Source organism: Elephantulus edwardii, unplaced genomic scaffold (genome assembly GCF_000299155.1).
Source record: "Elephantulus edwardii isolate Elephantulus edwardi_28Jun2011 unplaced genomic scaffold, EleEdw1.0 scaffold00125, whole genome shotgun sequence".
NCBI classification, from domain to species: domain Eukaryota; kingdom Metazoa; phylum Chordata; class Mammalia; order Macroscelidea; family Macroscelididae; genus Elephantulus; species Elephantulus edwardii.
In genome coordinates, this window is record NW_006399875.1 from 5,821,551 (window position 1) to 5,833,229 (window position 11,679).

Genomic DNA, 11,679 nt, shown 5'->3' on the forward strand with positions numbered 1-11,679 from the left:
GAACCAATCCACCTTATAGAGGGTCTTCCCCTCCTGCGCTGTCCCTCCACACTCCCAAGCATGATGTTCCTCTCAAAGGACTGGTCCCTCCTTCAACATGTCCAAGTATGTCAGACAAAGCCTCAGAATCCTTGCCTCCAAGAAGCAGCCTGGTTTAACCCTCTCCAGGATGAATTTGTTTGTTTTCTGGAAGTCCATGGTATATTCAATACTCTTCTCCAGCATCACAGCTCAAAGGCATCAATTCTCCTTCTATCCTCCCTGGTCATTGTTCAACTCTCTGACACATAACAAGTGATTGCAAAGGCCATGGTCTGTATCAGACGCACCTTAGTTTCCAGAGTGACACCTTTGCTCTTCAGTACTTTGGAGAGGTCCCTAACAGCAGGCTTTCCCATTGTAATACGTCTTTTAATTTCCTGGCTGCTGGTACCAGGCTTGCTGACTATGGAGCCAAGTAAACTAAAACTGTGTACAATCTCAATCGCTTCACCATCCATCCTGATGCTGCTCATAGAGACCCTCTAAACACTGCACCTGAACCTGGCCCTCTCCTGCGGCATCCTCTCCATCCTTGTCATTGTGTCGTTCCATCTTATTCTGGATCTTCCCCTCCTTTGCTAACACTTCTCCACCTTTCCAGTCAGGATATCTGCTTCCAAAGGCAGGTCCCTCCTAACAACATGCCCAAAGCAGGTGAGACAAAGTTTCACGAACCTTGCCTCCAAGGAGCACCTTGGCTGCACATCTCAAAAACCTACCCCTTTGTCCTTTTGGAAGTTCACGGGATAGTCAGCACTGGTCTCCACAAGCTCAAAGGCATCAATTCCTCTTCTGTAGCAGGCGATTTGAATTCACTCACCGGCATATGGAAGGGAGGCCTGGAGATAGAGATACATGCTTTGAACTGGAGGAGGAGCAAGAGAGAGGGAAGAAAATGTGTAGCAATGAATGAATAAAAATCCAATTTTTCTGTAACTGTCATTAAAATTACAATTAAATTTTTTTAAAAAAAATGATTATGTATTTTTAAAAAGGTCTTGGACTAGGAAATAGTCCTCAGAACAGAGCAGGAAAATACCACATGGTTCAAAATCAAGAAAGCAGTATGTCAAGGATGCATCCTGTCTCCATATCTTTTCAATCTATATGCAGAACAGATCATTCAGGAGGCTGGGCTCTATGAGGAGGAAGACTCATCAACAACCTGCGTTATACAGATGACACAACCTTGCTTGTTGAAACCAAAGATCTGAAGTGCTTGCTGCAGAAGGTCAACAACTGTAGTCTTCTATATGCATTGAAGTTCAACATCAAGAAGACAAAGATTCTTACCGACTGAGCCAATTGGCAGAACAATGCTAGGTGGAGAAGAGATTGAGGCTCCACAATCAACACTCTTAACACCAGCAGTCAAGAAATAAAGAAATGAATTGCACAGGGGAAATCTGCTGTCAGGGACCTCTCCCAAGTTCTGAAAAACAACAATGTCCATCTTGAGACTAAGGTGTGTCTAATCTAGGCCATGGTCTTCACAGAGAGCTGGACAATGACTAAGGGTGACAGAAGAAGAATCAATGTTGTCAAGCTGTGATGTTGCAAAAGAGCCTTGAACATCCATGGACTACCAAGAAACCACAAATAGGTCAGTCTTAGAGAGGGTGAAACCAAGTTTCTCCTTGGAGGCTAGAATTTTGAAGCTCTGTCTCACATACTTTGGGCACTTGGCCAGGAAGGACCGATCACTGGAGAAGGACAGTGCAAGAGAGAAAGAGTGTGGGTGTGATGAATTTATATAGTAACTGGGGCAATGGGAGTTGGTGTGTCAGTATTAGTGAGACTGGCTCAGGACAGGGCATGGTTCAGAGCTGGGGTACATAGGGTCACTATGGGTTGCAGGTAACTCGACTGCACATAGTAACAACAACAAAAAAAGACCAGAATTTGAAAATCCTATGAAACAGTTCCACTCCATTGAACCTGAGCTGAATAAATGGCAAGTAGGAAAACAGCAATGAATTGAATAAGAGACAAGGAATAACCCAGGAAACAAAGTAGTCACAGCAAAGAAATGCAATAAAAATGACTGCTTATGTAGTTCATTTTTCTCAGTGGAAACCAAAACATAGCAGAATTCAAAAGAACATGACATATATTGAAGGCAGACAAAGGGGTGGGGGGAGAGAAATACCCTACATATAGATTGAGCTCTGGTGACCTGGTGGCAAGAAGCTGCGCTACAATCCCAAAGGCACCCAGTTCAAGGCCACCAGCTGTTTTCTAAGAGAAGGATGGGCAATCTTCTCCCTTGTGATTAACTGCCTCTGAAAACCCACTGAAGGGTCAGCTATGAGTCGGTTCCAACTCTATGGTACACAACAACAACAACATAGAGATTAGCAGGAGAAACAAAGCTCCTTAGAAAAGTGTTTGGTGTAGAACGGGACTGACATCAGGGTTGGGGTAAGAATGAGATAAACTGGATGAATTATGTATACTGTATTGAAATAGATGAAAGAGAAAATAGTTTAAAAGCAATATATTCATAGTTGAGCCTCTACATCTTGTGGTTCCTAACCTTTATACTATAATAGACAAAGTGCTAGTCAATAGGTCTTTTATTGTAAGAACTACCTTCCCTCTGTAACTTGATTTGTGCCACAATTAGAGCCTCTACTTGGAATATTATTGCTTTTTAATTTTTGACTCGTGTACTTTTAACTTGTTAGTTAAAATCGTGTCTTCTAGGCTCCAACACTTCCATGATACATCTTCAAGGATATGAACATGTACGGCTAAGCACATTTGATAACAGTGCATCTAAATTCCAAAATCAATCTCCATAATAGTCTATGTGTTTCCTACTGCCAAAGGGGCCCTTTAGAGTAGTGAGAGAAGATCTTCACCCTGAAGCCTACAGCGTCCCTTTTCAGCAGGAAGTAGCTAAGAGAATATGCCGTCCCCTTTTCCTTATGAATCAGGGTGAAGTCTCTCTCAGGGAGGAGTGATAGGGAATGGCAAAGGACACACCGACAAAGGAGATTAATCAGAACTGACTTTGACAAGCACTGTGGCAACTGGACAATTAAAACAGACTTTCAAGGGGGGGAAAAAGAGGAACGAACTGGGGAGGAGGGAAGAGAAAATAGTGAAACAATGAATGAATGGAAAACCACAATCTCTGTAAATGTTCATTAAAATTAATAAAATTTAATTTTAAAAAAGGCAATATATTATAGGGCATTATGATTATCATAAGAGTCCAGAATGAAGGTTGCAGAGTGGAGTATACTTGGGGTGGGAGTGCGGGGTTGGGCGGGCATTGTATACCAATGAAAGAATTTTTCTTTTACTTTTCAAAGAGAAAAGCTAACTGGTGGTGGGGATGGGGTGGGCAGGGAGAAAAGTGCAACAATGAATGAATGGAAATCCAAAATCTCTGTAAATGTTCAGTGAAATTAAAAACAATAAAACAAAACAAAAAATATGATACACAAAAAATATTTAAAGCTTAGAAGGCAAGAAGCAATAAGATAGAAAGATAAATGGAAATAAAAATAAAAGGGAACAAGCAGGAAGTTTGATGATAATGTGGGGGGTTTATCTGTCATAAAATGAAATGGGTATGAATTCTAAAACATTATACTCTGTAAACTTTGACTCAACTCACAACAAAAATTTTGTAACTAAAACTAAATAATAGTTTTAACAAAAACAAAAAAAAAAGTGTTTGGTTCTTCCAGACACAGAAGAGGAAACATACAAAATAATCCTGGAATCTACTATCAGCACAGATGATGAGACACCTGTCAAAGAATATGGGTCCTTATCTCAAGTAGATGATGGAACAGACCGGGCTGAGCTGTTGGGCAGCCTTCTCTGCTATTGGCATTCACTTCTGCTGTCTGTAAATATTGTTCTTGGGGATGAATCCTCCTCAGGGCATCAATTTTAGAGAGTAGCGCTTAGGGAGCTCTGGTGACCTAGTGAATAGGATGTTGTTCTGGTAATCCAAAGGCAGGCAGTTCTAATCCATCAACTGCTCCACAGGAGAAAGATGGGCAATCTCCTCTCATGTGACTTACAGCCTGAAAACTGCCAAGAGGGTCAGCTACAAGTGAGGTCTGTCCTAATCAGTAATGAGTTGTTTCGCTCTTTTTACCCTTCAGGTTTCAAGGAGGCTTCTATCCTTAATTAGATTGTGTCTCTCAAAAGCATATATATGTGCTAATATAAGTACTACATGAGGCCCTACCATATGACCTTTACCAATAGACAACATTATGATCGATGGAGAAAAGATTGAAATTGTGAAGAATTTCCTCTTACTTGGATCCACAAACAATACCCTTGGTGTCAGCAGAAAAGAAATAAAAAGTCACATTGCACTGGGAACATGATGCTCGCTGTCAAGGACCAGTCAAGGACTGATTCAGAGATTTTTAAGGAGCAATGACATCAGTTTGAAGACGAAGGTGCACCTGTTTCAAGCCATGGTCTTTCAATCACTTGCTACACAATTGAGAATTGGACAATGAATAAGGATGACAGAAGAATGAATGAAGGTTTTGAATTGTGAGCTGAGAAGAATACTAAATATCTCATGGGCTGCAGATAGAACCCATAAATACGTGGTGGAGAAAGTGCAACCAAGCTGTTAGAGGGAAAGACAATGAGAGTTTGTCTTACATATTTTGAGCATGTTGTCAGGAGGGATCAGTCCTTGGAAAAAGACCACATACTGAGCCAGGTGGAGGGTCAGAGGAAGGGAGGAAGACCCTTAGTGAGATGGACTGATTCAGTGACTGCAGCAATGGGCTTCCATGTGTCAGAGATGATGAGGATGGCACAGGAGAGGACTGGGTTCAGAACTATTTATTGTTTATAGCTCCACTCAGAGTCATAGTGGGCTTGATGGCTTCTAACACCACCACCACTGCTCCAACATACCTAAAATATGGGTGTGGTTTTGGAAGTGGACAGTGAATTGGGAAGAGTCATGGCTGCCTACCAATGAGGCTTTCTGAGGCTCTCTGAAGCCCCTCTGAGAGGTTTTTACAGACACCTCTCAGATGGCTGACCCCTCTGACACACATTCAAACGCAGACACACTGGTCAGCGGGGCTGCCTGCCCCACCTCCTTAGACACATGCGCCTGTGTGAGGCTTGTCAGGCCCGCAGAACCTGGGCCAAGTGTCCCTCAGGTGTCAGAGGAGGAGGGCCCCTCTGGTCTCCATCGCCCGGAGGCTGCCATGGAGAGTTAAGCGCGCCACCCCTTGCGTTCCTCTCTGTGCAGACCAGCGTGCACCCTGCTTGCCCCTGCACCCCAGCAGCTGGTTCCTGGGGAACCGTGGGGAGAGGTCAGCGGTCATCTTTCTCCCAGGACGAGTGTCTTGGACTCAGAGGCTCCTATTCCCCGCCTCACTTTGAACGCGGAGGGCTGTCTCAGCTGGCAACAGAGACCCCCATCGTCGCTGCGAGCAGGGTCGGTCCTGTTCCCAGGACAATGGTGCCACCGCTTGGCAGGCGTGGAGATCGCACGGTAAGGGGCAGGCCGAGGTGTGGAAAGGCAGCAGGTGGAGGGGGAGGAACAAGGAGGGGATCTGACAGGCTGACAGGGGCCTTGGGGAGTGTGGACCAGATAAGCAGGACACGGAGTCTGGGATGTGGGCCTGAGGGCGGGCACTGTGCATAAACTGACCTGGGAGCGAGGGGACACAGGACAAAGGTGCGGAGTGCGAGCAGGGTGAGCTCTGGATGTCTGGGGAGATGCGGGACATCTGGGGGAGGGCAGGGCAGACACTGAGGCGAGGGCAGAAGAGAAGGCCCTGGAGATCCTGAGATGGGTTGTTGGGGGTGAGGGAGAGGGAGGGTCAGTCGCTGGGAGGCGTGGTGCAAAGGCACTGGGGGACTACAAAGGAGTGGGGGCTGGAGGTGTGAGTCAGCCACGCAGGGTCTGTGAGGCCTGACGTCATAAAGACCAGTCAGACTCCCCTAGAGGGGCCATCACTAAGGCTGGGCTGGGAGAGCGGCTGGTAAGGCCAGGGGACCACGACGGGTAGGAGGCCTTGGGAAGCAGTCCTGGCCACTTCGCTTGCTGTTCCCAAATTCTCATAATCAAGGTCCCATTGCCCACCACCTTCTCTGTGTTGTTGTTGTTGTTTTTGTTGAGTACCATCTACCTAGAACCAATCTGTAGCTGAACCTCCTTCCAGTTTTAAGAGGAGATAAATCACCCGTCTTTCTCCAGAGAAGTATCTGGTGGATTCATATCACTTACCTTTGAGTTGGCAGCACAATTCCTTACCACTAAGCCACAAGTTATTGTTGTTATGTGCCATCAAGTCACCTGTGACTCACAGCGACCCTATGTTCAACAGCCCTAAACCCTGCTCTAACCTGTGCCAATCTTAATGTCTGCGACACACCTACCTTCACTACCCCAGTGGCTGAATCACTCGATTTCACTGAGGGTCTTCTTCTCCTGTGTTGTCACTCCACCATTAATTTTTTTTTAATTTATATTGGATTGCTTCTTGTTGTTGTTGTTATGTGTCATCGAGTTGCCTGTGACTCATAGCGACCCTATGTACAACAGCCCTAAACCCTGCTCTATCCAGTGCCAATCTTATTGTCTCCAAGGAATCTACCCCCATTACCCCAGTGACTAAATCAATCCATCTCATTAAGGGTCTTCCTCTCCTGCACTGTCCCTCTACCCTCCAGAGTTTCCTTTAAACCTTTTCTGTAGTGAGCAGGAAAGGAGCCAGAGAGCCATTTCTTGGAGGAGACGGGGTCCACAGTGCCCCCCACCACAGCTCTGCATGGCCCTGAGGGGACTCCAGGCTGACAGGGGAGGGGAGTGACTGCACTGGCCCTGCTGTTCCTCTGTCCTCACTCCATCAACAGTTCCCTCCATCAGAAGTTCAGGTACAGTTGCATCCCGCTGCCCATGGGCCCCCATAGCAGCCCTGTCTTGGATCCAGGCTGCCTGCCAGCCTGGATGTTCTCTTGTTCCAGGCTGTGAAAGGTCAAGCAGTCTGATACAGGAAGGACTCGGAAAATGTTTTTGTCATGAATTGAAGGAATCCCATTGACACAATGGTTAAGCAATTGTTTAACCAAAAGTTAGATGGTTGGAACCCAGAGGCCACTCCACAGAAGGATGGGGCTTCTGCTTCCTGAAAAATTTACAGCCTTGACTCAATGGGGTCATTACACTCTGAATTAGCTGAATGGCAACAAGTACGATTCAGGTTTTATTATGGGTTGTTTTGCTGTTGTTGGGTGCCATCAAGTCAAATACAACTCTCAGCAACCTTCTGAACCACTGATCTGTGTTCTGTCCTGTATTGTACCATTCTCATTATCTCTGTCACTCTCGAGGCCATTGCTGCAATCCCTGGGTCAATCCATCTCATTGAGGGTCTTCCTCTCATTCAATGACCTTCCACCTTTCCACGCATGATATTCTCCTCCAAGGAATAGCCTTTCCAAGCAACATCCCAAAGTATGTGAGGTAAAGCTTTAACATCTTTACCTCCAGGGAGCACTCCGACAGCCTTCTCCAAGACATATCTGTTTGTTCTTTAGGCAATCCATGGGATATTCATTATTCTTCAACACCACAACTCAAAAGCCTCATTTCTTCTTCTATTATCTTTATTCATTGTCCAGTTCGCATTCTCAAGAAACATGATCCAACTGAATGTCATTAATATAACATGCAAGCAAAATACTGCTGAAGATCATTCAAAGATGGCTTAAACAGTACATGGATAAGGAACAGACAGAAGTTCAAGCAGAATTTAGAAGAGGCTGTGACACTAGGGATATCACCGCTGATGTTAGATGGATCCTGGCTGAAAGCAAGGAATACCAGAAGAAAGTCTATTTGTGCTTTATTGACTATGCAAAGGCATTTGACTGTGTGGATCATGACAAGCTGTGGCTGACATTAAAAAGCATGAGAGTCCAGAGTACTTACTTGCACTCATGTAGAACTTATACCCAGACCAGGAGGCTGTTGTGCAAACACACCAGGGGAACATTGCATGGTTTAAAATTGAGAATGGAGTGCATCAGGGTTGTATTCTCCATACCTGTTCAATCTGTATGCTGAGAAAGTTATCCAAGAAGCTGGACTCTATGAAGTGGAGTGTGACATCAGGTTTGAAGGGATACTCATCAATAACCTGTTATGCAGACGACATGAAGTTGCTTGCTGAAAGTGAGGAGGATTTGACGCTCTTGTTGCAGATACATAGGAAGTGATTGAAAAGACGATGGCTTGAATCGAACGTACCATACATAGTCTATAAGCTGACATCATTGTTCCTTAGCACTCCTTGACAGCAGGATTTCCCAGTGGAGTATGTTATGATTTCTTGACTGCTGGTACCAAGGGTGCTCATTGTGGGTCCAAATAAGATTCGGTCCTTGGCAACTTCAACTCATTCCATTTATCATGGTGTTGCCTTCCAGTCCAACGGTGAAGGGTTTTGTCTTCTTGATGTTGAGATGTAATCCATGTTGAAGGCTATATTCTCTGATCTTTTCGCTTTCAGCAAACAAGTTCATCTTGTGTCATCTGCACAACTCAGGAAGAAGATTGATGAGTCTTCCTCCAGTCTTGATATCACATTCCTCTTTATAGAGTCCAGTTTCTCGAATTGTTTACTCAGCATTCATAGTGAATGTTGTTGTTGTTAGTTGTCATCAAGTCAGGTACGACTCAGCAATCCTATGAACAACAGAGCTGAACTTTGATCTATCCTGTGTCATCCGCACCATCTATGACACATCTGGGCCCATTGCTATAGTCACTGGGTCAATCCATCTCATTGAGGGGTTTTGTTTCTTTTGTTGACCTTCCACTTTCTCAAGTAGGATGTCTTTCTACAAGGACTGGCCCCTCCTAGCAACACACCCAAAGTATGTGAGACAAAGTTTCTCCATCTTTGCCTTGAAGGAGCACTCTGGCTGCACTTTCTCCAAGACTTAAGTGTTTGCTGTGACTCAACTTTCAGATGCACAGCAAGTGATTGAAAAGACCATCTCCTGAGTCAGGCACACCTTCTAAGAGGTGTATATTTTAGAAAGTTGTCATTTATGAAAATATGGATCTTTTCAAAGTGGGACCAAAGTTGTGATTATGCCACATGTCTCATTTGTAATAGTTCAAGGTTCTTAGCTCTACTTTGAAGGTATAACAAGAGAATGTGTGTTTGGAAGATGCTGGTTAAGTAACATTTATACGTGGAAATACCTGGTCTAGACTGGTTATAGCCATGTTATTTGACAAGAGCATCTAAAAAACAAACAAACAAAAAACCACCAACAACTTGTTTGTCTGCTTTGAACTTCCTACCAAACACAGGGGTCACCCTGAGTGAGGGCTGAATCAACATCAGCTGGAGGAGAGTATTGAATACACCATGGACTGCTAGATGAACAAACTGCCAGGTTCATCCTGGAGAGGGTGAAACGAGGCTGCTCCTCGGAGGCAAGGACTCTGAAGCTGACATACTTTGGACATGTCGCAAGGAGGGGACCAGTCCTTGGAAAAGGACGTAATGCTTGGGAAGATAGAGAAACAGTGCAAGAGAGAAAGACCCTTGATGAGATGGATTGAATAAGTGACAGGGGTAGTGGGGGATAGGTGTGTCAGAGACGATGAGGTTGTCTCAAGCTAAAGCTGAATTCAGAACTGTTGTACTATGAGTAGCAAGTGACTCGACGGCACATAACAACAACAACAACTGGTGGTTTGGTGGAATCTATTTCCAGAGGCAATATTGATTTCCATACTAACCTATTCTGATTTTTCTCCAAAGCTTAAGTGAAGGGTTGAATAAAGGTCACTGACAAGAATAATTAGTTGCTGTTGTTATTGTGTATTGTAGACTCAGAACCAACTCACAGCTGACCCTCTGGCTGGTTTTCAGAGGTGGTTAATTGCACAGGAGGAGATTCCCCATCTTTCTCCTTTGGAGCCTGTGGTGGATTTGAACCACATGCCTTCACCATTGCACCACAGCTTCTTGCCACTAGCCACCAGAACCCATAAATAATAGTAGGAAAGCACAAAGTCATAGATTCCATAACCTGAAAAGCTCATGGCTTTGTGGAATCTGGAATTTTTGCAAAGAAGACTGGATTTTCCAAGGACTGGCTTAGTGGTCAAACTGAAAACAGGAAGGAAACCTTAAATAAAATAGAATATTGTTGATGTTGTTGTTAAGTGCCCTCAAGTTGACTGAGATTCACAGCCACCTGAAAAGACACAGTAATGATGGGCAGGGTTCAGTGGTGAGTGATTTTATAAAACATAATGCATGGGAACGATTGTCTGAAACACAATGTGAATGAAGAGTAGTGTGAAATACAATGTATACGGGGTTTTCAGGCAAGCTAATAGAAAATAATTACAAAAAAAAAAGAATAATGGATCTAAACCCTGCCCTCTTCTGTTCCAGCCTCATCACCTCTGACATACTCAAGCTCACTGTTACAGCCACTGTGTCAATCTTTCTCCTTGAGGGTCTTTCCCTCCTCTCTCCTTTGCTTCCAATGACTGGCCAACCTCTCCTGACAACAAGTCCAAAATATGTGAGACGAAGTTTCACTATCCTTACCTCCCAGCAGCACCGTGACAGAATATTTACCAAGACTTACAGGTGCTCTCTTGGCAGTCCATGGGATATTCAGCACTCTCCCTTCTCCAGCTTCACAACCCAAAGGCATCGATTCTTCTTCTTTCATTTGTATTAATTGTCCATCTTTTAGCTGCAAAGCGAGTAATTGAAAATATTTGGTTCAAGGGCACTCAGTCCTCAAACTGACATCATTGCTCTTCAGCACTTTGGAGAGATCCCTGACAGCCTGTTTTCCTGATGCAAGAGGTGTTTATTATGGATCTATGCAAGTTGAAATCATTGACAATTTCTCCCCCCCCCCATCTATCATGATGTTGGCTACTGACCCAGTGGCTATTCAGAACAACCAATCCCGTCCATCTCAGCTCGTTAATTCCTGGAATATTGATCTTTAAGCTTTCTCTTTAATTTTTTTACAACTTCCATTTTTCCTAGAGTCATACTTCATACGTTCCACATTCCAATTGTTGTTGTTGTTGTTGTTATGTGCCGTCGAGACACCTGCGACTCATAGTGACCCTGTGTACAACAACCCTAAACCCTGCTCTATCTCTTGCCAATCTTATTGTCTCCGACATGCCTATCCTCATTACCGTAGTGACTGACTCAATCCATCTCCTCAAGGGTCTTCCTCTCCTGCGCTGTTCCTTCACTCTTCCAAACATGACATCCCTCACCAAGGACTGGTCCCTCATTTCACACATCCAAAGTATGTCAGACGAAGCTTCAGAATCCTTGCCTCTGAGGAGCAGCCTAGCTTCACCCTCTCCAGGATGAACTTGTTTTTTCTCCTAGAAATCCATGATTTATTCAATACTCCTCTCCAGCTCCAAAGCTCAAAGGCATCAACTCTCCTGCTATTATCCCTAGTCAATGTCCAGCTCTCTGAAGCATAGCAAGCAATGGCAAAGACCATGGCCTGTGTCAGGCATAACTTAATCTCCAGACTGACATTGTTTTATTATTATTATTATTAAATTTTATTAGTTTTAATGAACATTTACAGAGATTTGGGGTTTTC